The sequence below is a fragment of the Nelusetta ayraudi genome, unplaced genomic scaffold (genome assembly GCF_046127955.1).
Source record: "Nelusetta ayraudi isolate G7.1 ecotype Tasmania unplaced genomic scaffold, CSIRO-AGI_Nayr_v1 ptg000094l, whole genome shotgun sequence".
Lineage (NCBI taxonomy): Eukaryota > Metazoa > Chordata > Actinopteri > Tetraodontiformes > Monacanthidae > Nelusetta > Nelusetta ayraudi.
In genome coordinates this window covers 3,056,529-3,082,569 of record NW_027466144.1, presented here as the reverse complement: position 1 = coordinate 3,082,569, position 26,041 = coordinate 3,056,529, and the positions used below count along the sequence as shown (strand labels likewise).

The 26,041-nt window shown below is 49.0% G+C and overlaps 1 protein-coding gene across 11 annotated transcripts in view; it reads right to left on the bottom strand.

Moving 5' to 3' along the window:
* Positions 1–26,041, bottom strand: part of kiaa1217 (KIAA1217 ortholog) — a 91,717-nt gene that overhangs the window by 41,954 nt on the left and 23,722 nt on the right. The window contains exon 1 of one of the 11 annotated variants that reach the window (XM_076047336.1): positions 14,354–14,520. The exons of the other annotated variants lie outside the window; for them this stretch is intronic. The gene's annotated coding sequence lies outside the window, so the exon portion shown is untranslated. Of the gene's footprint in view, positions 1–14,353; positions 14,521–26,041 lie in introns of those variants that run through there. 11 annotated transcript variants of the gene reach the window in all.

The following is a 26,041-nucleotide window of genomic DNA, read 5'->3' as shown; positions in this document are numbered from 1 at the left end:
ATTTGTGTTGAACATGTCACAACACACTGAGTAATCAGAGGTCGACCTGAATAACAACTCCTTCCTGCATCTCAAACGTCGCAGTTGCACCCGAGCAAGCTGAGGAAAACGACCGACCGTCATTGCAAATCAAAGCGGCTCCCATGCAAAAAAAACAAAAACAAAAACACACACACGGCAAGTACATCCTCGGGGGGGCCGCAGCAACTCGGCCGACTCCTCCGATTCGGCGAGCGACCTCATTGTCACGGGCTGAACTGCGCCTCGCTCTGATAACTCTAGAAACAAACCGGCCCTCGTGAGACAAATAAAGTCGCCTCGCTCAACAAGAGACGGCGCAGCGCTCCGCCCGTCGCTTATTTACGGAGGAATGTTTGCTCGGTGTGCTGCCGCCGCCGCCGCCGCTCTCTCCTACTATCACCGTCCCTCGCGTCTCCCTCTCGCTGCTGCGACTCTCAGACACAAGGCCCCCCCTGTTGTGTGCAATAAAAGCAGCAACTCGCATGGCCATACACCCCCCCCGTCCCACCCCTGCCGAGTCATGCACAGTGCACACTGCAGCGCGAGGCCCCGACAGTGGTGCTTTTATTATGTAAAACTTATCAGAGTCGCATATCAGACCATCCCCTCATGTGGAACCGCTTCCTTGTGTACCAAAGGAAAAAAGAAAAAGGAAAAATAAAAGGATCGCATTTAAATACGATTAGAATAAACTTGGCTTCTTGCGGTAAGATTCGTATTCATGAGACATCGAGGGGCTGAGATGTAAAAACTTTGTGGCTGGAGAAACTTGCAGATGGGCTCGAATAATTAATATAATTAATTTATGGTTTAGGGGGAAAAAAAGAAAAAGAAAAAAATGATCTCACGCCTGATGCACGTCCCAGACAGTGATTTTTTTTTGTCAACACTTGTTCAGCTGGAATCAGTTTGGCATTTGTCGCTTGAAACATCAACCAGATGTCTTTCACTGGCGGAGACATGAATTAAAGAGGAAGTCCTTTCATAATCTTACATTCTTTCACTTCCTACCCGAGGGAAAACTCATCGGATGGGAACTCCGACGTCTAGTCTGTCATTGAGGAAAAAAAAAGTCCCTCTTTCATCTGTTCTTCTTGCCGAAACACTGCTTGAACAGGCATCCCTGAAATCCAACCCTTAGTGATGTCACAAACGGCACCCCTGCCAGATTTGCTCCACCTGAGACTTTGTTTTTGACCTGTTGCCAACACGCAGCGGGTTACAACAAGGCAAAAGCTGCACATTTTATCGGAAGACTATAAACAGAGGGCTTAAAATGCTGCTTTGTGGGGATTTATAGGGTCTTTTGGGATGATTGTTGAATTGTGAAGCTGTTCCACTGGTGTCCAGAATGAAAGATGAAGACCTGAAAAAGGTTCTAACAAAAGACCTTGCATTACAAATGCAGTTTCCCAACTATCTAAGAACCAAAACATGCTTGTGGCCAACCAACAGATCAGCCCCTCCCCCACCCAGCACCCCTCCCCACGTCAGGAGCAGACCACCTGATTCTGCCAGCCTGAACTTCTCAGGTTACATTCTTCCGCCCACGGGCCTGCAGCCTGGTGCCGTGACTCTGCCAGGTTCTGGCAGAGAGAGAGAAACAAACTCTCACGTGTGCGTGTGTGTGTGTGTGTGTGTGTGTGTGTGTGTGAGTGACAGTCTGAGCTCAGCTGCGGCTCCTCTGCAGCCGACCGGCCTCCTCGCCGGCTGCTGATCCCACGGATAACCACCGCAGGGAAAACCGACACCAGAGTTTAAAGAATGCTGCCGCGCATTCTGCGGCACCTGGGCCGGCCACATTTTTTTTATTTTTTTTCACACACACACGCGCACACACACACACACACACACACACACAAAGGCAGACAGGAAACAACCCACTTCCTGTTTGGGTATCTGTTTCACTCCTTGCGTGTCCCAGTCATCCTGAACCTGAGGCTTCCAGGCACGTCGGCACGTCTGAACCTTGAATCGGAGCGACTCCTCGGCCGTGAGGGGGATTTTGTTTTTCCTGGGCCGCCCTTGAAAAAGAAAATTGCGCACGTGCGGCGTAGCCGGCCAATCAGAACCCACCATTGTGAAGGAGGCGACCTTTAACCCCTCTCCGAGTCCTCTAATAGGGGAGGGGGAATTATAGGAGCCTCAGGTCGGGACGCTTGAGGGAACAACAGGCTGTTTCTCCTCAGGCAGAGCTGCATTACTACACTGACATTCCTTTGGTTACAACTCATTATTCCTGAAGGGGGGAAAAAAACACACTTATAATCTTTTTTTCACCCTTTTTGTCTGCTTTCTTATCTTCTGCCCACTCCTCCTGCACTTTCAGGAGCCGTCAGACTCTGAAGTCCAGAACGCTGCTGTGTCTGTGGGAGCGTTCACCCCTTTGACTCGGTTATTGTACACACTACCGTGCCGTGTTCCTCCCCTCTGGCCGCCCGGCCAATTAAAACATGCAACCGTTGACTCCCCCCGTAAGATAAGAGCAGACGCCATTCCTCCTCCTGACAGTATTTCTTTAATTTTCTTATTAATCCCTTTATCTCCCTTCCTCAGCTCGTCTCATCTAATGAAGCGGTCAAGACTGCTGGGGCTGCTTCGGAGTGTGTGTGTGCGTGGTGTGTGTGTGTGTAGATGTGGTACAAGTGGAAGAGCAGGAAGAGCAACAGGTCAGCATAGCAAAATACAGGGAAGATGCACACACGCATACACTACCAGTCAAAAGATTGGACACACCCTGTGAATTTAATGTCTTTTCTATCATTCTAATGACTGTTGACGTTGAAGTTTCTCACTGAAGGCGTCAAAACTATGCATGAACACGCATGGAATTATGTCGGAAACAATAAAAGTGCAAAATAACTCAAACAAGTTTTCTATTTAAATTATTCAGAATAGCCACCTTTCATAAAAAAACATATTCAGAGTTATTTAACGTGTTTTTCTTTGCTGGGTAATTACATATATCTTGCTCATATATTTGATGTCTTCAGTATCTATCTATAAATGTAGACAGTGCGAAAGAGAAAAAACAAAACAAAACGGTGTCTTCTACCAAGGCCCTGTAGGTGGCCCCAGTGAGACACGTCAAACCCCTCGACCCTCTGACAGCCACTGAACATCCCCAGCAATGTCAGGGCTTGCAAGATCTTTTTTCTCCCTTAAAGGGACTCAAAGGCAGGACAAGTGAGTTCAAGTCCTTTGGATTCAACAGCTGAAAGTCTCACTTTCTTCCTCTTTCTTACTTTGTTTGTCGGACAAAGCAAACAAGCTCCAGGTGGCTTTCTGACTTGTTGCCCCAGAGGACGCGTGAAGCAAACAGCTCCGCTCACTCATCTGCACAAACACTCTGTAGTCTCTGGGCCACCACCCACTGACCTGATCAGACCAACAAAAAAAACCCTGCATAAAGCAAACAGGTCGCTACTTCCCAGATGATGCATGGCTTTTCCATCCCGCCAGGGGGTGCTGTCGGACACAAGGCCGGTTATGGTGCGAAACGACGAGGTCGGAAACAGTTGCCACGTGCGTGTCTTCTGTGAATTTACAGATTATAAGCGTGTGATAGAGAAAGATACGAGCGAGGAGGGAGCGTGTGCGGCTGCCACACACACACACATACACACACACACGGAAAAACAAGCGTGTGAGCGAGAGAGTCTTCCAGCCAGTTGCTTACTAACCGGGACCACTAAGTGGTGTTTAATCAAGCGGCTGTGTTTTGCTCGCGTCGGCCCTGTTTGCAATCACGCACGTGTGCGTGCGACACTTCATTAAGTTGCGGCCGCGAGAAGGTGTGCGCCGACGCCGTCGGCCCCCGGATGTCTGCCGGTCTCCCCTGACGACGGTCTCCGGGACCAACAGCTGGAGAGCTGGGAGGAGGAGAAGCAGGAGGAAGAATTCGCACCTCCAAAAGAGGAACCTTTCCTTCGTTTTGATCGCCGAGGGCTTCGTGAGGAGCTGCGGCGACGAGCCTCTTCGCCTGGACGGATCTGAAAACGGGGCGCCGAGCCGGAAATCGCTAATTTCATCACGCATCTGCGTAATCTGCTTAACCAAGTGTGAGAACTTTCCTTCCGATGCCGTGCTAACCTTTCAAGAAAAAAGGAAAATAAGGCCGATGTGAGCTACCCACAGTGGCGGGCCAGGTTTAAATAGCTCTGGCAGACGGGTTGAGGATCATCGGAGGCGTCGGACACTTTTCAAAATGAGACGCAACTGCACGGCAGAGTGACTCCCCAGGCAACATCGGATCCTCCGGCCGTCTGGGACTCCCTCTTCCCTCCCAACGAGGCTCTGGCCAGGTTTTGACAACGATGATCTCTCCGTGGATGTTGCGACAGTGTTGCAACAGGCACAGAGAGAAGTCGGAGGAGGAAATGGATTTCTCCGGCGCTGCTCCCATAAAAGTTTTTTTTTTCTTTCTGCAGGCACAGGAGATGAGCTCCGAATGAATTCTGCGTTTCGGCCAAGATTAAATCGCCCTTCAATGCAGGAAGCAGCTCTTGCGGAGATGCCACCCGCAGATTAAAGTCCAGAAATTCACAGTCGCCATTTGAATACGTCTTTCAATATGGCTGCACCTTCAACAGTTTATATATACAGTATATACATATGTAAAATATGTATTAAAAATGACTGCACCGCAGTTGACTTGATAAGCAGCTTAGAGGCCCCGGACTTTGCCAGCCAGTCAATCATATGTTGCCTTCCACTTCCTCACTCTGCACTGTGTATCTCTCCTTCCCTCTCGCACACCAGCGTAGCGCCACCAACAGCAAAAGAAAGGATAAAAAAAAAAAAAAAAAGCTTAATGCAACACAATAAACAACGGCTCACAAAATGAGGCGGGAATCAGACGTGGCGCTGAGTCGCAAAACAAGCAAATCAGCGTTAGAAAAGAGAGAAAGATGGCTGCTGCTACTGCTGCTGCTACTGCTGCTGCTGCTGGTAATCATCGATTTAACAAAAATAAATAAATAAATGCTCAAACGCCTCAAAACGCTCGTACGGGGGAAGGCACATTTGGGCTGAGCGATCCATCCCGGCTTTACTTTGAAGAGACGACACTGCTGACAGGTTAGGCAGATGGTGGTGATGGTGGTGGTGGTGGTGATGGGATAACCCCCCGCCCCCATCACCCCCCAGTGGAGGAGGCAGAGCCACTCTGGGAATCCTGGGAAACACTGGCGCTTCTGTCCCGGCTCTTTATCTGTAAAACCTGCTGTGTGCTGCCTGTGTGTTTACTGCTGGCTAGCCCTGCCGTGTGTGTGTGTGTGTGTGTGTGTGTGTGTGTGTGTGTGTGTGTGTGTGTGTGTGTGTGTGTTTGTGGGTGGGTAAGTGGATGGATACTATCCAAGTTTAAGGCTCTGCGGAGCAAAAAAAAAAAAAGAGAAGTGGTGGGGGGACTGGGAGGTTTTGTGGAGCGGCTTGGCCAGGCTTACACACGGGGGAGGGGGGGGGGGCTGAAACCGCCCTGACGCAGGCATAAAACTCTGAACAGCGCCGCCTCTATTTCCCCCCTCGGTGCCGTTAAAAGGCGGCAGCAGGGACGCTGCAGGACGAGAAAAACCTGGACGGCGTTGAAGACGATGCAGGTGATCTACGCCAGAGGGGAAGGAGGGGACAGGTTTTTTCTGCGACACCAGAAATGCTACAGCGTTCCCAGGGATGAGGAGGGAGGAGAGGAAGGAGGTGGGAGGCGCTGCTGCAAAGTTTAATAGTCTCGCCGCTGCAGGGCCGCACGGCGCAGCAGCCAGGCACAGATCAAGTGGCAGGACGTGCTAATGGCAGGGGGCGTTTTTTTTTCTCCCCCCACCCACCCACCCCCACCACCACCACCATCCCCTCCCCGAATCACAGCAGCAGACGATTTATTTCACCCCAGTGGAAAATGAAAAAAAAAAAAAAAAGTTACCTGGCAACATGTTGCCTTCCGCTGTTACTGGCCCCTGAGCTGTAATTTTCTTACGTTCCTGAATAATTCAGGTCTAATTTAAGACCTTGCCAAAGTGCTCAACTCCCTCACTGTGCAGCACAGCCATGCAGGCAGAGTCATGGCTCGAAGGCGACTCGGCTTGCCATTTGCAAAGATTAGAATGTGTCATCAATAATGGAATCTTTGGATTTGTGTGTTGCATGCTGTTAAAAGCAGCGGTTTACACGCAGACGACGCCGCGTCATCTGAATAAAAAAATAAAAGCAGAAAAAAGGTCAGTGTTACAACCCTGGAAGATAATAGTGGGGTGAATTTGAAAGGTCCCACCAACTTGACCTCCTCGACCTTAAAATGGATGCTCAAGCCGGCGCACGGTCGGCCGGTCAGAACCAAAGACGGCCAAAGCAGCGACAATTCACGCCGACGTTCCTTCATGTGCTATTAGCGGCGTTAAAGGCTAATTCCCCCCGGGGGCGGTGGCGAGGGGTGAGATCTAGAAGGCTCTCGCCTCCTTTGGGGAGAGAATCAGTGGAGCGGGAACAGGTTTTGAAATATATTTGTTTCAACGCGTCTAAAAATAACCTCCTGGGGAGGAAACGGAAAAAAAAAAAAAAAAGCAAAGCGAAAAGCAAAGCGAGGCAAAGCACGCGCAGCGACACGGCGGCTCAAAGATTTGAGGGGAGGAAAAGACATTTCACTGCATCAGCCCAAGGAGCTGGGCCAGGCTCCGGCGGCCGGCGAGCCCTCTGATTGGTTATGAGTGACATCATCCCCGGGGCCAGTCCTCCTCCCCCTCCTCCTCCTGCGCCTCCCTCTCCTCCTGCGCCTTCTTTTTTTCCTCCCGCTCCGCCGATGTCATCAGTGCCGAAACATCTCAGTGATGTAATGCAGGGAGGGACATGACAGGCTCTCGAGGAGCAACACACACACACACACACACACACACACACACACACACACACACACACACACACACACACACACACACACACACACACACACACACACACACACACACACACCTCCTTCTCCCCTCCTCCTGCTGACTCTGTCAGCCTCCTCCGTCTTTTTCTATTTTCTGATCATCAGCGGCTTCCAGATTAAAATCCAGCAATCAAGCAACTCCCCACCTGTTTATATGGGTTCTCATACAGGGGTGCGGAGTCTGGCAATTAAGTCGGATGCTATTAAAGACGGGAGGGAAAGACAGAAGGAGGGCACTTTGGTTTCTTAATCCTGCCTGTGTCATTAAAATATAGATCAGGGATCAAGTTTTTTTATTCTGCTCCAACAAAAAGGGCGACTACAGTTATGAAAACCCAGCAGGGCATGACATCATTAAACTGTGATTATTGCAGGGACGGAGCTCTGGATAAAAACCAGACCTTTTGCACCCAGACGTTACAAAAACAAAAAAAAAAACATTTTTTTTAGATGGAATGCAACAGATCCAATTCCAAACTCCACAACAGTGTGTCGCACATCCCAGCGTTATGTCAGTCCGCTCCCATGTGATCTATTCAGACCATTTCATCTTCTCTGGCAAGGCTGACACATCTGTTTTTTAATCACAATTTGCAAGTGTGTGTGTGTGAGTGCGAGAGCTGTTTGTGTCCCAGGAAAACATCCAGAGCTCAAGCGGATTAGCGAGAGGGACTCTCGCGCTGATCAAAGCGGGTGCAGAATCCAGCTTACTGGGACACACTGTGTTACACATAACACCCCCTCCCCCCATATTCCCCCACACCTCAGCGGAAATGATACTGTACAAGCTGCAAAAGACCCCAAAAGAACGGGATGGTAGAGTGCAGCAGCAGCAGCAGCAGCAGCAGCCGCAGGAATCTTATCATTGTCTCGACAAATGGAATTCGGAGGGCCGACACTCAAAACTACCAAGTGCCGCCATGGAGCGTCAAGTTGGTGCAGCTGCTCCCACTGAAAAGCGCTCATTAGCGAGAGAAACTGAGTAGAGATGCCCTCCCTTACCCCATCCAAAGTATTCCATAGATCTAAATTCAGCTTCAGGTTAAAAAAATAAAAGAAAGAAAAAAAAAGCACAAAGTGAAATGAGCGTGAGCGCCTCATAATTTTCGGCCTGGTTGGAAATTGCGATGTGTATATTCCACAACAACGGCGCTCATTAATCGCAACCTTCCAGATAGAACGGAGCGATTTCCGCGCTTCGGAATTCAAGCCAACACGGTGATTCCGCCACTGTAATTGGCTGAGGGAGGCGGTGAATTCAGACGGCCGCAATTAAGTCATTCTCCGCCTCCATCAAACTGTCCATCAAATTACCAAATGGGATGTGGAATGATGAGTCTGATGGTTATAATAATAATAATAATGATGACCGACCAAGTCTTAGCCATGCATACGGCGGTGAGGCACCATAGCTTTAGCACCAGCTCGCAGCCGAGCCCTCCCGGAAGGCAGAGATGGAGTGACCCATTGCTGCTGCTGCTACCGGAGAAGGATAAACTCCAACATTTCAGGAAAACACTCCTGAGAAAGAAACAAACCTGACGGGAAGGAAACACAGAAACAAAGTGCTCAGAAAAAAGTGACATGGTTGAGGAGCTGAACCCAGTGGGTGTGTGTGTGTGTGTGTGTGTGCGTGTGTTTTAGAGGCCGTTTCCCCTCCTTCCTCCTCCCCCTGAGGTGAACTGATGGAAAGCTTTGCGGACTGGCCCGTGGCCGTGAATTTCAAGGATGGAGCGCAGCGCAGGGTCTGGAGGCGACTGGAAACTTCTGGCAAGAACAATTACCAACCTCGCTACCCCCCCCCCCCAAATTACGCCAAGCTTTAACGACAGACGGTAAATCTTGAGGCCTGCGATGTAGATGTTATCTGCAAAAAGACTTACAGGAATAAAATTCCAACACGTCTCGTTCAAAAGGCGGACAAAGCCACAAAGCGCCCTCACACGGCTAACGGAAAATTCCCGAGGGTCTGTGATTTCTGAAACTATAAAGGCCGCAGCGAAATAAATATTCCGACGCTGGCAGCGCGAGGTGCGGACGTAGCGTTCGTCAGCGCGAGGGATATTGAGTCGGCGAAGGCAGAATACTTTCTCCGATATTAAAAACGTCAGGTTTTACAGGTTGCCGCGGCTCTTTATGACTCTGCGGAGACCCGGCGCTGAAGGCTGCAGCCGTGGGTTTGAGACAGAGAAACCAAGGGGGGAAAAAAAAAGAAAGCCTCGGTTTATTCAGTCAATGAACCGCTCAGACAGATTCAGGTTCCAACACATTTTAAATGATAAAATATTTAATGCAAAGACATTTCCCCGGGTCTTTTTTACTGCCAACAAACGCAACAAGACAAAAGAAATCAATGCTAAGAAGAAAAAATAGGATTTCACCAATTTAGAGTCTAAATGAGCAAAGTCAGAGTAGGCCTTTGTGTGTTGTAGCACTCTGTTGTCATCTCTTTTATTATTCCCTTTGAAAAGCTCCGTATCTGCCTTGCCAAGGAAAACTCGCAAGGTGTTAAACTCTGCGAGAACATTTTGCCGCGTTTGCCCTCGTAATGGAATTTTTGATGAAAATGTGAAATACGACTGCGACTGAGAGCAGCTTCGTCGTGTTTACCCCGAAAAGATGGCCAGATAAATAGATGATATAAAAGACAGTTTGGCTGAAATGACCCTCCGGTCAGCTGATTGTCAACTTCAGGTCAACAAAAACCAACCACTGCGCCAAACCAAACAACTAAAAAAAAAGTTGCCACCGCTTTATGACGTTCAAATATTCAACCTCAAGATGTCTGAGGAGGATTAAGGAAAATCTGCCTGACTCATCCTCTGAGGAACATGAGCGTCGGAAGAATAAACTGTCAACATTTTTCAAATATTCCAGCCTGGGCAAATACGGCTGCAGGGTTTTTTTGGTTTTTTTTTTTAGGGCTAAAAATAGCAGACAGAGAAACTTACTCCGCAGCAGCAGGCAAAACTTCTGGCAGCCACCGCGCGTGACCAAAATCTGTTATCAGCCGCGGTGAGACGTTTTCACATTTGTGTAATCCTGCTGCTGCTACGACTTAAAATGAGAGTAAACAGACTTTCCTGGAAAAAAAAATAAAAATGTGCAGGCGGCTCATAACAACATTGCAACATTTAGGCTGAGATGGTTTGGGCTCCCTTCCGGTGTACATGCTGCAAGTCTATTATCAGTGCGAGCAGGAAGGGAGCTCTTTCAACACGCCGAAAACAGCGGCGCTCACAAGGAGACAAAGGTTTCCTCAAGAACTCAGAGGTGCGCTCGCTGCTCCTGGAATAGCCGGCGAAAACATCCGGAGCGCCGCAGGGGGTCAGGGAAACGGGAGACGGGATTCTCGGAGTCTCATCTATGACTGGACGCGGGGATAATGAGGCCATTAGCAGGTGGTCAGTCTGGTCAATGGAGGCGACAAGATGTTTAATGTGGTCTGGAGCAGAGGTCCAATCCATATTTATTGGGATTAGGCACTCGCATTAAGACAGTTGTTAATCAACCAATGGATGAGGATGGGGTGGGGGGGTGGGGAGGGAGCTATCGCTGCTAAAATGGTGAAAAAAATGATGTTGGCCGACAGCATTTGTTCCGCTCCTGACAGCTTTTCCATCCATCCATCCATCCATCCATCCTGCACTCAGCCCGCAGGGCCAGACAGTCATGGTATTATAAGAATCGAGTACCGGACTTCCAATATAGTGGCGTAGAAATTCTTACACTAGTGGTCACTCAAAGTACTGCAGCCAAAATCCCATGTGGCCCAAAAAACATTTTTCACCAGAGAGACTGTGTATAAAACAGCTGAGAGATTCCTAAGAAATCTTTATATTTCTGAATGTTACTGTATATTAATGTGTTAGTAGAAAGTCATGGACTTATTTCAACAGCTTTACACAAGAAACTGTAAGCATCCCCAGAAAAGTGTTTATTCCCAGCATGATATATAGAACAGAATAGAATAGAATATAGATTTATTGCCATTTGTACAAGTTGCTGACTGAGTGTGTGATGTATCAGAACTTTACCCTGGAACCCAGGGCCACACGGAGGGACAAAGCAGCCGTCTGCCCTGTCACACCTACGGGTCCTTATGTAAACACACACACACACTCTCAACACTAAAAAAAGACCCTGGTACGTCCCCCCGTGCTGCTGCGGGAGGCGCCGTGTCAACGCCGGCGCTCTCAGGAGCGGACAGATGGGAGGGGCCGAGGGATGTTTACACTGGGGGAGCAGAAGAAGAAGAAGAAGAAGAAGGAGGAGGAGGAGGAGGAGAAGACGGCCTCTCTCTCTTTTTCTCTCTCTCTCTCTCTCCGTCTGAGCCTGCAGGAGGGGAGGACGAGTTTGTCTTACCCTCTTCTCGTTATTACCCGGGGAGGGGAGGGGGGGAGGGGGAGGGGCTGTCAAACAAATGACTTCACTCAATAGGTGGAGTCAATGAAGCATGTGGAGCATCTGAAGGCCCAGAGGAGGCGGGGCGGTGTTGGGGTGGTGGTGGAGGTGGCAGTGGGGGGGGGTTAGATGTTGTTTCAGCCCTCTGTTGTCACGCTTGCGCACGGGTGACGGTGTCACCAGCATCAGAGTGAGGGTTGGGGGGGGGGGGGGTTCCCGACTGCCACACTCTTCCACTGCCTCTGAACTCATCCAGTTCACTCCCTTCAGCCTTGAGCCGACATGACGTTTGGCTTCATCCTCATCACAGCGAGCCCACAGCAGCGACTCATGGAAAATGCCAGGAAGCCGACAGCGCCTAATGCCAAACACTGCCGGAATAAATGCTGAAATAACAATAATGATGTTGCCCCATTTTTTTTTTTTTTTTTAAGAACTCTGCAGTGGAGACACAACAGAATGCATCTTGGAGACAAATGATTCCCCGCGGAGGAGGAAGAGATGGTTCTGAATGGCGAAAAAGATGTTTCTGTCTGTGTTTCCACACCTTTGCGGCTGGAAAGAAAAGACCTCGAGGAGATGGAAGTTAATTATTGCGACGGAGAAAATCTGTCCCCCTCACCCCCAACATCTATTAGGCTCACGGTGTTTCATCCGCGGCCGCCGCAGCGACGGGCAGTCTCGGCCTTCCTGGAGGACGAGATCAGCTGCCTGCTGCTAATTGAGGAAGATATCTCCAAAAGTTTGAAGATAACAGGAAAGAAGGAAGCCGTCATTAAAGCAGGCGGTCGCTGCTCCATCGAGCTCAGGAAAAGTTGGTGAAACTTCTTTCAAACGGCAAAGGCCTAATGTGGGCATTTTAGTGTTAAAAAAAAATCGAAGTAAAAAAGAAGTGAGTAGGAACGCAGAGACGACAACGTGTGAAAGCTGTGCGATGGGGTTTGATCAAACCCCACCAAGGTCCATCAAGTCTTGGCAGGAGATGGCTGGAGGCCATGCAGCTCCGCTGGATAAACACCTGGTTGCAACCCTCCCATCCCACACACACACACACACACACACACAACCACACAACCCCAGATTGAAGCATTAACCACCTTCAGAACTAAATTGCTGCCTCACGTGACAGCACTTAGACAAATAGCCAGGCTGAATCTGAATCTGGCAGCCAAGAGCGCACAGCCGTCCACTTAATAACAGTTTCATCTGCTCTTGTTAGAAGAGAAAGAGAGAGAGAGAGGGAGGGAGGGAGAGAAAAAAACATGGAGAACTTGCAGCACAGCACAAAAGAGAGAGAGAGAGAGAGTCAGTTTAGAGCTGTCAAAGTGGCGGAACCAGCGATGAGGGACGAGGTTCGGGGGGCTCTGGAAGGGGCGCAAAGGCCAAAGCTCGTTTGTCTCCCTGACGAGGGAGGACCTCTGCTCCAACCTGTTTACCCCCCCCCCCCTCCCCCCCTCTCTCTCTCCCCTCCGGGCAAGACACACAACAAATCACACCCACCAAACAAGCTGAAAGTTTGGGACTCATTAATCATTAAAAGGTCCAGTATTCTGCAAAACTGACCAACTTTCCAGCACACATGGTTCAAGGGTTCTCCCTTTGTGATGTCACACAGGGCACTGACACATCTGCCAGATTGGTGGTCACACCCCCCCAGCCAGGTGTCAATCCACCCCTGCTGAGACCGCCACCCAAACGTGTAGAGGTCAAGACAAAAGCAGTGATTTTCAGTTTTCAGGTTTTTTCCCTCTGGAGGCTGTCAACACAGGGCTAAATCTGTAGCGGAAGTTTGCAAAGACACAGGAACTCCAACAGCCTGCACGTGTATCATAAACAGATCTATTTTGTAACTTGTTTCACATGGGGAGTGCGTTGATGTTTCCTGCCACTTCAGATTCATTGACCTTGATTTCTTTAATGTCTTTTTCTCCCCTCCAATCACTCGCAGAGCGGAGAGGCCACTTGCTCTTTGTCGCAGAGCCCTAAACATAAAAAAGGGGTTTGTTTGGACAGAAAATAGACTTAGAGTGCTACTTTATTAGCAGCCAGGCAGTCAGGCAGTGAAAGAGGAGACGCTAAGAGGCCATAATAATAAAAAAGCGAAGAAGAAGAAGAAGGAGAGAAGAAGAGAAGAAGAAGAAGAAGAAGAAGAAGAAGAAGAAGAAGAAGTCTGCATTTACAACAGCGAGCCGCTCCGCCTGCAGAGGTGACGTGCCGCCGCTGCCACAGTATCATCTTCAAAGCTGCAAACTGCCGCCGATGAATCCTTTGAGATGAGGAATGCGGCGACTCCCCCGGTGGGAACATTTAATAATCCATCTGATTCGGGGGGGACGGCGAAAAAGCAGCCGCGCACACAAGGCACAGTCGGCCGCACGCCGCTCCGAGTCGACTCTCTCCTTCCACACACACACACACACACACACACACACACTCCTGTTTGTGTGAAAGTGACCAAAGTGTTTGTTCAAGTCGGAGTCTCTCGGGGTGGGGGCGTGTGGGGGATTCTGACCCTCGCCGCCGCCCACCACCACCCCCCCTCCCTCCCCATTAGCTTAATTAGACACAGCCACACACACATTAGACGCTCTTCTCTCTGCTTCGCACTGTGAATGGCTGGCGACAGTTCAAGGCACAACACACACACACACACACACAGACACACAGACACACACACACAGACAAACGCATAAAAAGAAGAGCAGGCTGTGCAAAACAAGCTGCTCTGAGAGCCAGGAGAGAAGCACAGTGCCGGAGAGAAGGAGAGAGAGACTCCCCGAACCCGGCGAGAGCACTGAGAGTGACATTGCGTGATAACGACGACGACAAGTCACCCCTGAAGTCACGCACCCAAAAAACATTCGCCCCTCGGAGGCACATCGGTTCCAGTCGGCGCAGGCGAAATCCCTGCTGCTTCTTTTGTGCGTTTGCAAGTTTGCATCTCCGTGTGTGCGTGTGTGTGCGAGTGTGTGTGCATCCCCTCATGCAAGAACGCACTCCACTCACCTTCTGCTTTGAAAGTCTCTGCCCCCCGAAACCGCACGTCCTGAATGGAAGCCTCTCACTGACTCACACACACACACACACACACACACACAGAGACACACACACGGCCACAGTGACACAAACTAAGTCGAGCGCAGTCGCTCGCTCGCCCCGCCGCCGCACTCCCAAAGTTTTTTCCTTGCTCTTGCTCTCTCTCTCTCTCTCTCTCGCTCGCCCACCCTGCCTCTCTCCCACTCCCCCTCCTCTCTCTCTCTCTCTCTCTCTCTCTCTGCCTCTCTCGCTCACTTCTGCACTTCCTGGGCTGCTGTTTATGCTCCAATCAGGCCATCCAAGGAAACTGCCTCTACCCGGACCCCACCCCCCCACTCACCCCCCTGTTCCCCCTCAACTTTACTTTCGCTCAGCCATTGTTTGTGCTTGTCACATTTAAGACGTCTGAGTGCGGAGCCTGCCTGTGTGTGTGAGTGTGAGTGTGTGTGTGTGTGTGTCTGTGTGTGTGTTCTCTCCCCTCTCTTTGACCAAGACCTCAAGTCTGGCTCTTCTCACTCATGCAGGGAAGACTTTGGAAAACGGCAAGGATGAGGAAAAACACATGGAGAGGGTTTCCAGAAAGAGAGAAAGGAAGAAAGAAGGAATGTCTTCCAGACAGACGCTGCACTTTTGCCGGCATGAGGAGGGTCAAGGAGGGAGAGGTGGGAGGAGGGGGGCAGAAAAATCTAGAGCCTCCTCTTGAGATGCGACAGCCTGCTGCAACAAACCGCACCGAGCCTTCAGCTCAGCCCCGCAGGCTCCCTCTACTCAAAGCCAGGCGTCATTCCCTCATAGTTTTTTTGCCACCACGGCTCGACCCCCTCCTCTGAAAAAAACAAAAAAAAACCTGGCCTCTGAGTTCTGTGACTCACTAACCCAGACAAACAAAACCAGGCCGATTCATTCGGGCTCTGAAAAGGAAAAGAAGGACGGGAAGAAAGAAAGAAAAGGGAGAAGGTGTGAGGCCGAGGCTACAATCTGGCAGAGGTGAAATGAGACGTGTGGGCGGAGGCAGGTTGACAGGGGCACACTGAGCTTTTGTTGCCGTTGTTAACAGCTCCGCCGTCACGTGACCAGGAACACCTAGTGGAGCGCAGCAGAAGAAGGGGTGGGGGTGGGGGGGCACTGTTTAAGGCTGCGTTCAGACTGCAGGCGAATCTGATTCAAATCAGATTCCTTCTCAAATCCGATTTCTAAATCCAGACAGACGGACGTGTGACGGTTCAGACTACAAAAGAGCCATCCGGTTTCAATCTGGATGGGCTAAAAATCGGACTTTGGCTGGCAGTCTGAACGCGGCTCGAGAGTTTTAGGCGGAAGATTTTTCAACGTGTATCGCTCAAGGAGACCAAAACCACTTGGAATGTGAGAATAGTGAATGGATGAGCTCACGTCTCTGCAGGAGCAGCAGCTAGCGCGGTCAGAGAGGAAAGATGTCAAAGGACCACAGAGTACGTCGGGGAGGAAGAGAAAAAAAAACAAAGAAAACGCAAAAGTGATCGGATGAAGTACGAAGATGTTCTCTGCATTTCCTCCAAAGAGAAACTCTGCTGTGTTTTTATCCAGCCTGTGCCACAGGGCCGGTAGGTTCTCCTCGGGTGGAGCTTGTGCCTTTCGCCCCGGAAAAATAAATGAATAAATAAATAAAAATTGCTGAGTGGGGTCCGCTCGTTATTAAGACCAGGTGAAAGTGATTACGACGTGAGCTTTTCCAGATGGATCTGTGAGATTTCACATTTGGAAACCTCAGCTATCCGGCTGCCAGTTAAAAAACAAATCAAAACGTAAAACAAGCAGTGTGTGTAACATTTACCGGGACGTGCGTACGCGTGTTTGTGTTCACTAATAACAAGCATATCTTATTGCAATAAAAAAGAAACAAGCCATGTTCTCGCCGCGTATCTGCAGCGGGCCAGAAACCTGGATCTGCTCAGCGAGTTGTGTTTTCCTTCCTGACATCACGGCTCGTAAAAAGGGAGACGTGACATCGTGTGGGACGTCAGAAACTGGGGATTAACGTTAACAGTGTCTGCAATACACTCTCTTACCACCAGACGGTGCTAAATCTCACAGCCAGGGCCTTTTCTAAAAAAGAAAACTGTTCAATCAGAGCTGTCAACTATCACCTCAAGGACTGGACTCCGCTACTGCAATGGAAGCCAATGTATGGAGACTGGGGATGTTAACTGTTAGCAGCTCGAGTCAGCATTCAAGAAGCAGAGGGAAGTTGAAGAAACAGCGATAAAGTTCTTTCTTTGTGCTCTTTGCTCCCGCTAAAACCCCTCCGATGACTCGTCTGATATTTCCTTCTGCTGATTCATCCAGCCAGTCTGTCAGGCCACAGGGTGAGATCGGGGTGCCTCCTCCGTTGCCAGGTTGGATTCGGGAGACGTCTTGCTGTCTAGTCTAGTCGAGTGGAGGGGTAGGTTGCCACGTGCGCTGTCTCCCCCGTGCGCACGCGACGCAGGGAACCTCAAACTGACAGCGACGGTGCGGGGAGCTCAATTTTTCAATTGCTCATTGTTCAGGGGCTTAGAAGCAGTGCAAAAAAAAAAAAAAAATCCCAGCGTCAAAGCCGGAGTTGGTAAAGGAAAGCACTCAGTCGCTTCCCCTGCAGCTCAGGTGTGTGTGAGCGGGGGAAAGGCTTTAAGCATCAGCGTCCTCTGCTGCTTTCATGACGCTACAAAGAGGAAGATGAGAACTTGTCAAGTCAGAGCAAAAAGAATCGTTCCAGGAACAGTCGCGCACATGCTGGTGAGTGACGCCAATCACCGTCTTCCTGCACCAATCAGAGTAAACAGAGCCCGCAGCGGCTAACCCCCTCGGTGCTAAATCTCTGGGGAAAAAAAAAAGAGGTGAATGGAGAAACGACTGGGACTTTGCAGTGAGGGAGCAGGCGAGGATGACTGATCGCACCTGGAGCTGCTCGCTGCAGGGAGCCTCCTGCCTGAACTGATCCTGCGCTCGCAGCGCCTGAGCCGCCTGAGCCGAGCACACACAGTCTGGGCCCTTTGAAAAGGTCTCGGCTGAGGAGCTTCACGGCAGGAACTTTGCTCTCAGCGGCACAAAGGGGAGGTGGAGTCAGTAAAAAGATCTCCAGTGGTTTCATGGCGCCACTGGCTCCAGCAGCATGGACACAGTAGCGCTGCAGAGTAGTTGCACATGTTATTTCTTGTCATGGGCGCGTTTACGGAACTACCATCCAAGGAAACGAGAGAATAAATGAATAAATCAGATGCTCTCAAGGAACACTTTACAAGACTAATCAGATTGGAGAAATGAGAGAATTATATAATGACTTAACAAATCACCAAAAAAAGGGACATGCTGGAAAAGAATTTGGACTTTTGATGAACTGAAACTCCACCACAACAACCGACGCTCCCTCCGCGCTCGTTTTAATATCCAGAAGCTCAGAATCAAAGTCTGGCCGACTCTCACACGCTTTGGTATTTTTTTCATATCTAAATGAGACACCACCAGAGGCCCTGGATGCCTTCCAAGCAGATCCCACTGAAGACCACGCACCAAGTTGCCTTTTTTTTGGCATATATTTAGCCTTTAAATCATCTCAAGGCCGGGCTAGCGAGTGGCAGCTCTTCGCTCTCAAAGCCCGTCTGAGAAACTTCAACGCTGCGAGACTCGGGAGTCTTTATTCAGCCGACGGCATCCAGCGAGAGCGATCGCCGAGTCAGTGACGAGCGTCGGAGAAGAACCGTCTCCCTTCAGTAAAAGGACGGCGGATAACGTCTTGTCGTTTCTTTTTCACCGTGCGAGCGCAGAGAAAAAAAACGACACGTGTCGGTGGCAGTTTCGACAAACCTGCCTGCCGTTACAGATTTTACAAGGGGAGCTGTGGGGGGGGGGGGGGGGGGGATTGAACAGCCAATGACTTCACAGATTAATGGTGGGGCCGGCGGTGCCGTAATGAGAATGTGAAGTGAGAGAGGTGCGAGATCAGCGGCGGGAGCCGGGGGGGTTAGTGGGGGGGGGGGGGGGGGGGGGGAGCGGATGTGGCACTATGAGGGCAGTGCGGCCGTCGCCGCTTCCTGCATCAGCGACAGAAGTGGGGGTGGGTGAGGGCGGTGGGGAGAGATGGCGATGACACACAACCCATCCAGAAGGTCGGCCGAGAGGCCACGTGCCACGCTTTATTTTTGTCCAAAATCACCCGGCCCTACCTTGAGATCTTTCTTACTTTAAATAGGGTGCAATCGAGCTCAAACTGCAGTTTTGTTGTTACTGCTTGTAGTGCAATGACAATCAAGGTCATTCTATTCTATTCTATTCTATTCAAAACGAGCATCCTGCAGCCGAGGCTGCTGCTCAGCGGTGGTGACGGAATCCCTGGGTGAAGGGAAAACGTCACAGAAACGCAACACAAACAACAATATACATATAAATATATCAAAATGACACACGCAGACGTTTGAGCGGCAGCTCCGAGCGCCTGAATTTGGCGTGCGAGCGGAGCGTCTCGGCGGATGGACACAAATATTTGACCAAAGCATGTTAGGGGAGAAAAAAAGGAGAAGCTGTTTCTGGCTGTGCAAACGTCAGGACGCCCTCGAGTGCAACTGTCAGCTATTGCCAGAACGAGAGTGAACAAAAAAGGGCGGGGGAGGGAGGAGAAGGGAAGAACCTCTTCCCATTGCATTGCCCCAAACCAACAAAACAGGGATTTCTTTCCTCTTAAACTCAGTATATATATTATTTTGTTCTTCTGCCGGAAGCTGACTGTGTAAATATCACAGAATGGGTCCGGCCATTAGGATGAGAGCACATTTTAAGGCATTTCTCTCCGTTCGGGCCGGGCCAAACCTAGAAGATGTTCTGTTTTCCAATGCACTGGCCACCAGAACTCATCTTTCTAATAACCAAACAACCCAGGAGGCTTTTTGCTTTCTGACACAGCACCCGTCGTCATCATCATCATCATCAATTCAATTTAAGACACTTTTCCTTCCCTCCGATTCCCACATTCAGACCTCGACACTCTGACTTTAGTTCCTCTCCTCTCTTTGCTCCTCCGCGAGGCTGAAGTCGGCAAAGGTTGCGCACTTTGTTTCCGTTTGCGGCGCTCGATAATCTTTCAAAAGCCTGACGTTGATAAATCTCCGTTCGATGCAGTTTTGGAATCATTCCCGCTGCTGCCTAACCGCGATACAAATAAAAACCAGTTAGATTAAGGAGACGGTGACGCAGCTGGAACACATGGAATCATTTTGAGCGGGTTTATTCTTTAAGCCCCCCCTCCCTAACCAATTTTTTTTTTTTAAATCTACCAGAAACTTAAGAGCTGGACTCGGATTTATTTAGAACACAGATCAAACCTCTGTGGCTTCCAGGCCACATTTCTTTCTCTGCTATTTTTCTAATAGTAATAACTTTGTGTCTGGGGTGAGGAGGACAGTGTACACCAACAAATATAACAAGAGGTTGCTGCAGGGCCACCAGGTGGTCTGCGTCGCCCTCTACGCCTCGCCCACCTGCTTGCACATCTGCCCACCGCTCCTCTACCTTCATTCCCTTATGTAACACTTTCAAATTACGGCAGCCGGGCAAACAATAACCATAAATACATGCTTTTTTTGGACGGTTGAAAAAAAGAAAGGATTCATAATCAGGTTTATGGAGCAAACGCAATGCATTTGGCTTAATTGAGGCTGGACAGCCAGCTACTGGTGCAGTGCGTTCCGAGTGTCAAGTGCTTATTGCACCTTTTAATGCATCGTGCAAAAAAAAAAAAAAAAAAAACATGCAAGGAGGACTCCCCTCCGCCCCCCAAATGAAACGACTCTGTAGACGAGCGGCGTTTTACGGATAAAAGCGCTCGTAGCTCGACGACCGAGGAAAACGTTTCGCCGATGAATAATTGATGGTGGCTGATCGGCGGCTCACATTAACGGCTGTTCGCCGCTTTGCGCAGCCCTCGACGAGATCATAGACGCTTCACTCTTTGGCAGACGGGGGCGACTTTAAAGGACCATGCCGCAAAAATGATAAAGCCGTGTTTGCTTTTGCCGCAATTCCTTTTTACGCAACGAACCTGTGTCAAAATGCCCCACATCCCTGTTTGGTATTGTGTCTCTTTTCTTTGTCTTAACTCATCCATTTATGCGTCTCTGAGAGGGAAATTCAGGCTCACAGGCTCTCCGCAGCGTCCTCTCTTGCTCTTGTGTTCCGATTGTTTTGCAATAACACTAAGCACAGTGGAAGAAAAACGGCCCGCAGCTAGAAGCTTTAAGAGCCTGGAGGAGTGAAAACTAATTTCCAGAAGTGAGTCGGTGGAAAGTGAGTCCCACCATCACCAAAGAGCCGCCATCTGTTTTCTGAAGACGATGATCAGGCCTGCCTGGACGGCTGGACATCACTTGGGGTATTCGGATGTGCGGATGAGGTTAAAGGTGTTGGAGTGCGTTCTCCTTCCACCGCAACAATATCCAACCCGTTTTGCCAAAATAAATCACAATATATATATATATATATATATATATATGAATAGAAGACAGAAGAAACAATATTTGATGTCTGACCCTTGCTTCACCGCCTGTTGTGTAACCTCAGGATGGCAGCTCTGCCTCGCATTGTCTTCCTCTGCTCGCTGCCTGTCCGCTCCTGACAAATCAAATATTGGGCGAGGGGGGTGGAGGAGGAGGGGGGGGGATGGCGGGGGTGTTAGATAAGACTTTCAGAAGCCGATCATGGCCCATCTACATTCTTCCGCCGAGCATCCTGCAAAGACATTGGCAGACGCAGGATCCCCCCAAATGCTGCTGTCTGGCTTGAACATCATCGCAGAAGACACTGGCAGCCGGCAATGGAAACAATTGGCGATTGAGGATGAGACATAATTGGATTTACGTTGTGTTTTTACTGGTTTGTCTCGGAGCAAAATATAGCAATAAAGGGATGACGGTTTAGTTTTTTTGTTGTTTCTTTAATCCTGTCACTTGTCTGAATGATCAGATTTGCTCCACTGGACACGTGGAAATTCAGAGCACATTCGTACCTTATTGGATTATATCTCAGTCATGAGTGCGAACGAGTGGAGGGGGACTTCAGATGCGAGTCCAATAAAACTGGATCTCATTGCCCCCCCCCCCCCCGCCAATAGTCAAGTACATTGTATCCGTATAGCCCTGAATCATCAAAGAACTGCCTGAAGGGCTCCGACGAACAGTCCGGCATACATCATCAGCCCCCAGACCTCGGCAGCAGTCAAGCTTGAACACACACACACACACACTCGCACACACAGTCACTCACACATACTCGCACACACGGCGACACGCGCAGACAGAGCAAATTTGCTGCCTGCAGCAAAGGCTGAAATGTTGCTGTGTCAGTCTCATGACGGCTTTAGCCGCCCGTCTGTGCAGCATGCGAGTCTTAGCAGTGACTTCATTGCACAGTCAAACGCCATTATTCCTCTTTTGGAAAGAAAAAAAAGAAAAAGAAAACATTCCACCCGGATTAAAGGGAGGTTTGCTCTGCGATTCGATGCTCCTGATGTTTAATGCTCCAAGAATGCAACCAAAGACGCTCGGAGGCGCAGGGCGGCTGCCGAGGCACGTCTCGCTGTTTTGCATTTGTGCCGAGACGATAAAAAAAAGAAACTTAACCGTCTCAGGTCAGGACTTAATTGGGAATGCTGTGCAGAAAAACAAAACAAAACATAAATGTCAAATCAAACTTGTACAAACCAGCAAAAGAGGTAGAAAACTTGAGCACAAAAGAAGGAAAATTCAACTTCCCACAGCTGTACAGCTGGGGGCGCTAGACGCCAGCAGCTTTGGAACTCGGGAGCCGAGGGACTCGACTCATCCGAAAGCCTTCTTTGCGTCAGGGGAGGTGTTCTTAATAAAGCCGAGAGCTCACTGTCAGGAGGAGGAGGAGGAGGGGGAATCACACACACGCGTGCGGCTCAACTCTGCATGCTGAGACTGACAACGCAGCGGTAAACCAAACACGGAGACGTGTGGACCAGATCCAAGTGTGCCACTCGTCCCACTAATTAAAAGCTGGAGGGAGTGCGGAGGAAGACGTTTAAATACATGATAAGCGGCTGAATCAAAGCAAATTATCGCGGTTGGAAAGAGATTTCTTTTTTTTCAGCAGTAGGACGCCTCACTGTCTTCACACCTTCCAAGTGTCGGCTTTTCCCATTCAATTTTCCCTTCTTCTGAAAGCACTTTAATTCGTCCCCGAGCGGGAAGTGTGCTCCATAAATTAAATAACAAAATAAAAAACAACCTGCAGGCTCAGAGCGATCCAATTCAATTCAGTCCTGCACCTTTAATGTATCGCCTCCGTCACGGAAATGAGTCTTCTTGACTCGTTACCTGTGAGAACTGTGCTCATTACATCCACTGTTGAAGGCCCGGAGCAGCGCTCGCATGTATACGCACATACACACAAAACCCACAGACCCGCAACAACAAAACAAACACCCTCCCGACTCCTGGCACCGGTGAAAGCAAAAGCAGACAAAAGCTATTGAGTCAGTGTGGAAACTGGAACAGATTGCAAACAGAGGCTTTGACGAGCTTCTCCGACGGGGCAGCACCTGGGTTTTCTGCTTTCAGCTTTGTGTTTGACTGTGTGTGTGTGTGTGTGTGTGTGTGTGTGCTTTGCCTCGTCACTGCTGTGCGAGTCTTTATTCATCATCGCGCCCGCACAGTCAACACAACGCTGGAAGTCAGCAACGGCGGTAGACAAAACTTCCGTAACGACCGTGCGGCAGGTAACCACCACCGGAAGTAAACGCCGCATCCCTGAGGCGGAGTTTTCGATCGCGCCAAATGCTTCAGAAAGAAAAAGACACACACACACACACACACACACACACACACACACACACACACACACACACACACACACACACACACACACACACACACACAAAAAGGATTTACGCGATCCTCTTTTTCACCCCGCCTCCTTAAAACTTCCTTCTTAATTTCTTTCCCTCCTTCATTCATCAGTGAGCCTCTCCTCCCGGGACCTTTCAGGGAGGAAGAGGACGATACATCAGCGAGATTTAACGTCGTCTCAACCTGCTGGAGGCTCGTATCTCACAGCGCATCGCACCATCAGTAATCTATACGAGAGAAAGAGAAAAAAAAAAAACCCCGCAATACAGAGTATAAAGTGTTGCTTCTCCTACCGGATCCACAATCTACCAACATCCCTAAAGAACAAACAAACAAACAAACAAAAAAAGTCCTGCAACTTAATTCTATCCTGCACAAAAATAATATTCTAATATACACTACCAGCCAAATGTTTGGACACACTTTGAATTTAATATATTTTCTTTCATTCTCAATGACTATTGACATTGCAGTTTCTCACTGAAGGCATCCAAACTACCTAAGAACACGCATTATTGTTATTATTATGTAAGAATAGGGATGCAAATTATCGATTCATTCATTAATCGTTAGTTCATTGACCGTATCGATCGATTAATGATTAATTGATAAGCGGCGATTTTTCCTGAGAACCTAAATTTCACAATGAAAAATGTGTATGGAACGCATTGTTTAACCCTTAAATAATGTTGAGGGTCCAATGTGATCAGTTTTTTACATTAGAGAACAGTACAAACACCCTCAACATTTATCCTCCGACTTTAAGTTGACTTCTTCTGTAAAGATAAATAAAACTACATGAGAAGGTGTGTCCAAACGTTTGACTGGCAGTGTATGTCAGTTTAGAATGAGATTCCTGAATGAGGATGAGCAACCTTATTATTATCATTGCTGCCGTCCCTGAGCAGTGACCTGCGCCCTTCACACACCGAGGTGACGACAATTCGTGTCGTCGTGAGGGCCACGAGGTGCTGAACTTGTTCCGCGCAAGAATTTCACAGTTTAGTTTTTTCCGGCTCGCCGTGCCGAAAAGGCGTGATAACAGTTTGTTTTTTTTCTTTTTGCTAACGGCGTGACAGCACAAAGGATGAAAGATCCCAGTGGGAGGGGGTTGGGGGGGAGAAACAGGTTTTGTGCCTTATTTTGATAGAGAATAATGACGCTTAACTGGAAGCAGCAACCGAAAGGGGATTTTCCACCGATGGGACTTTGAGATTTCGGCTGTCGACCTGCCTGCACTGGAATTGTCCAACACTTACTGGCAGTGCTCAGGTCACGCCGCTTGTTTTCTGTGAAAACGTGATTACAAATGTGATGGAACTTGTAAAATCTTCTACTCTAATTTTTGGTTTTAGACCACAAAATATGCCCATTTATGTGGCAGCAGGACACCATAAATAATGGGCTGTCAAAATTGGTTGCTTGCCGTAAACACAGGCTTCGGACGCAGCAGCTCTGCAAGGTGTTATTGTCTCATCACAGATGATTTTTCTTAAAAAGGAAGAAAAAGAAAAAGCAACAAGACTCGCACATTTAAAGGGGAATGTCATGCATTTCTGACTCGCCCTTCTCTCCACTGCTTATAAGGCTGCACCTCGACCGCTTGCATAGATGCAACTAATCCGTCCGTGCAATTGCGAAACACCGACCGTGATAAAACGATAGCATTAAAAAAAAAAAAAAAAAGTTCCTCTCTAAATTTGCCAGCACTTGCAAAATAATTCATTCACAAGACGAGCAAACAAAAAAAAATCTAAGAAAAAACACACACACACACACACACACAAGTTGCACTCAACCACAAATTACGTGTTTGAGGATGTGTAAGCAAAGGCTGCAAGAACCTTCTGTGCCTGGCCTGCGGCCTTCAAAGAATTAGCAAACACGAAACCTGTAGTTTTTGGACGGAACAGGCAGAACTCAAGGTAAAAATTCTTCACTGCTTTTTCTGTTTGGCAGAAAGATCCACTTTGTGTTTTCGCTTTTAGCTTCACCAAAAAGTGACCCAACATTCAAACCGAACGCGGCGGTCTGAGCTGCTGCCCACTGTCTGAAGTAGAAGAAACGAAAAAAAAGCAGCCTCATCCTTTGCCAGCATGGACAAAGTCTGCAGCACAACTTTATCCTGGACACAATAGGTCCCCCGAAGTGAAACTCTAAACCGCAGCACAAGCCTGTCGCGGTTCATTGCACCAGGTTTTGGGCCCAACTCAGCCAGACCGAGTCCTGGCTCTCTGGCACCGAGTCCTGTCATCGCAGGACGCCGCTGCTGTGAATGGCCGAGGCATGTGGCCGAAGGTAACAACATGACCAAACACACACACACACAGAGTAGACAAACACCACAGTGTGTTTGCTTTGGGGTCAAAAGGATAGTTTCTATGCAGGAAACCCTGAAGGCGACCTCGGGGGTTCAAATAAACCACATTTATCCCTTTGACTGCAGCATAGATGTATGCATTATTGAAATGGAGGGGGGAAAAAAAGCTGTTTAGTTGTGGCGCGCCTGGTTGAAAGGAATTTCACGGCGCATTTGCGACAGCTTTTGAAGGCTCCCGCTGTGCAATCAAGGCAAAGCGTTCGGGGGCCAAACGCCAAAAGAGTTGATATGCAAAAGAAGTCGATGCGGCAATGTGTGCAACAGCGGAAAAAAAGAAAACAAAAAAAGACAGAAAACTTCAGGCTTAAGGGGTGGGGTATTGGGGGGGGCAGTGTTAGCATTAAGAGAGATCAAGGCTTTGATTTATCCAGCGATATTACAAGGATTCTGCTGTGTCCCATT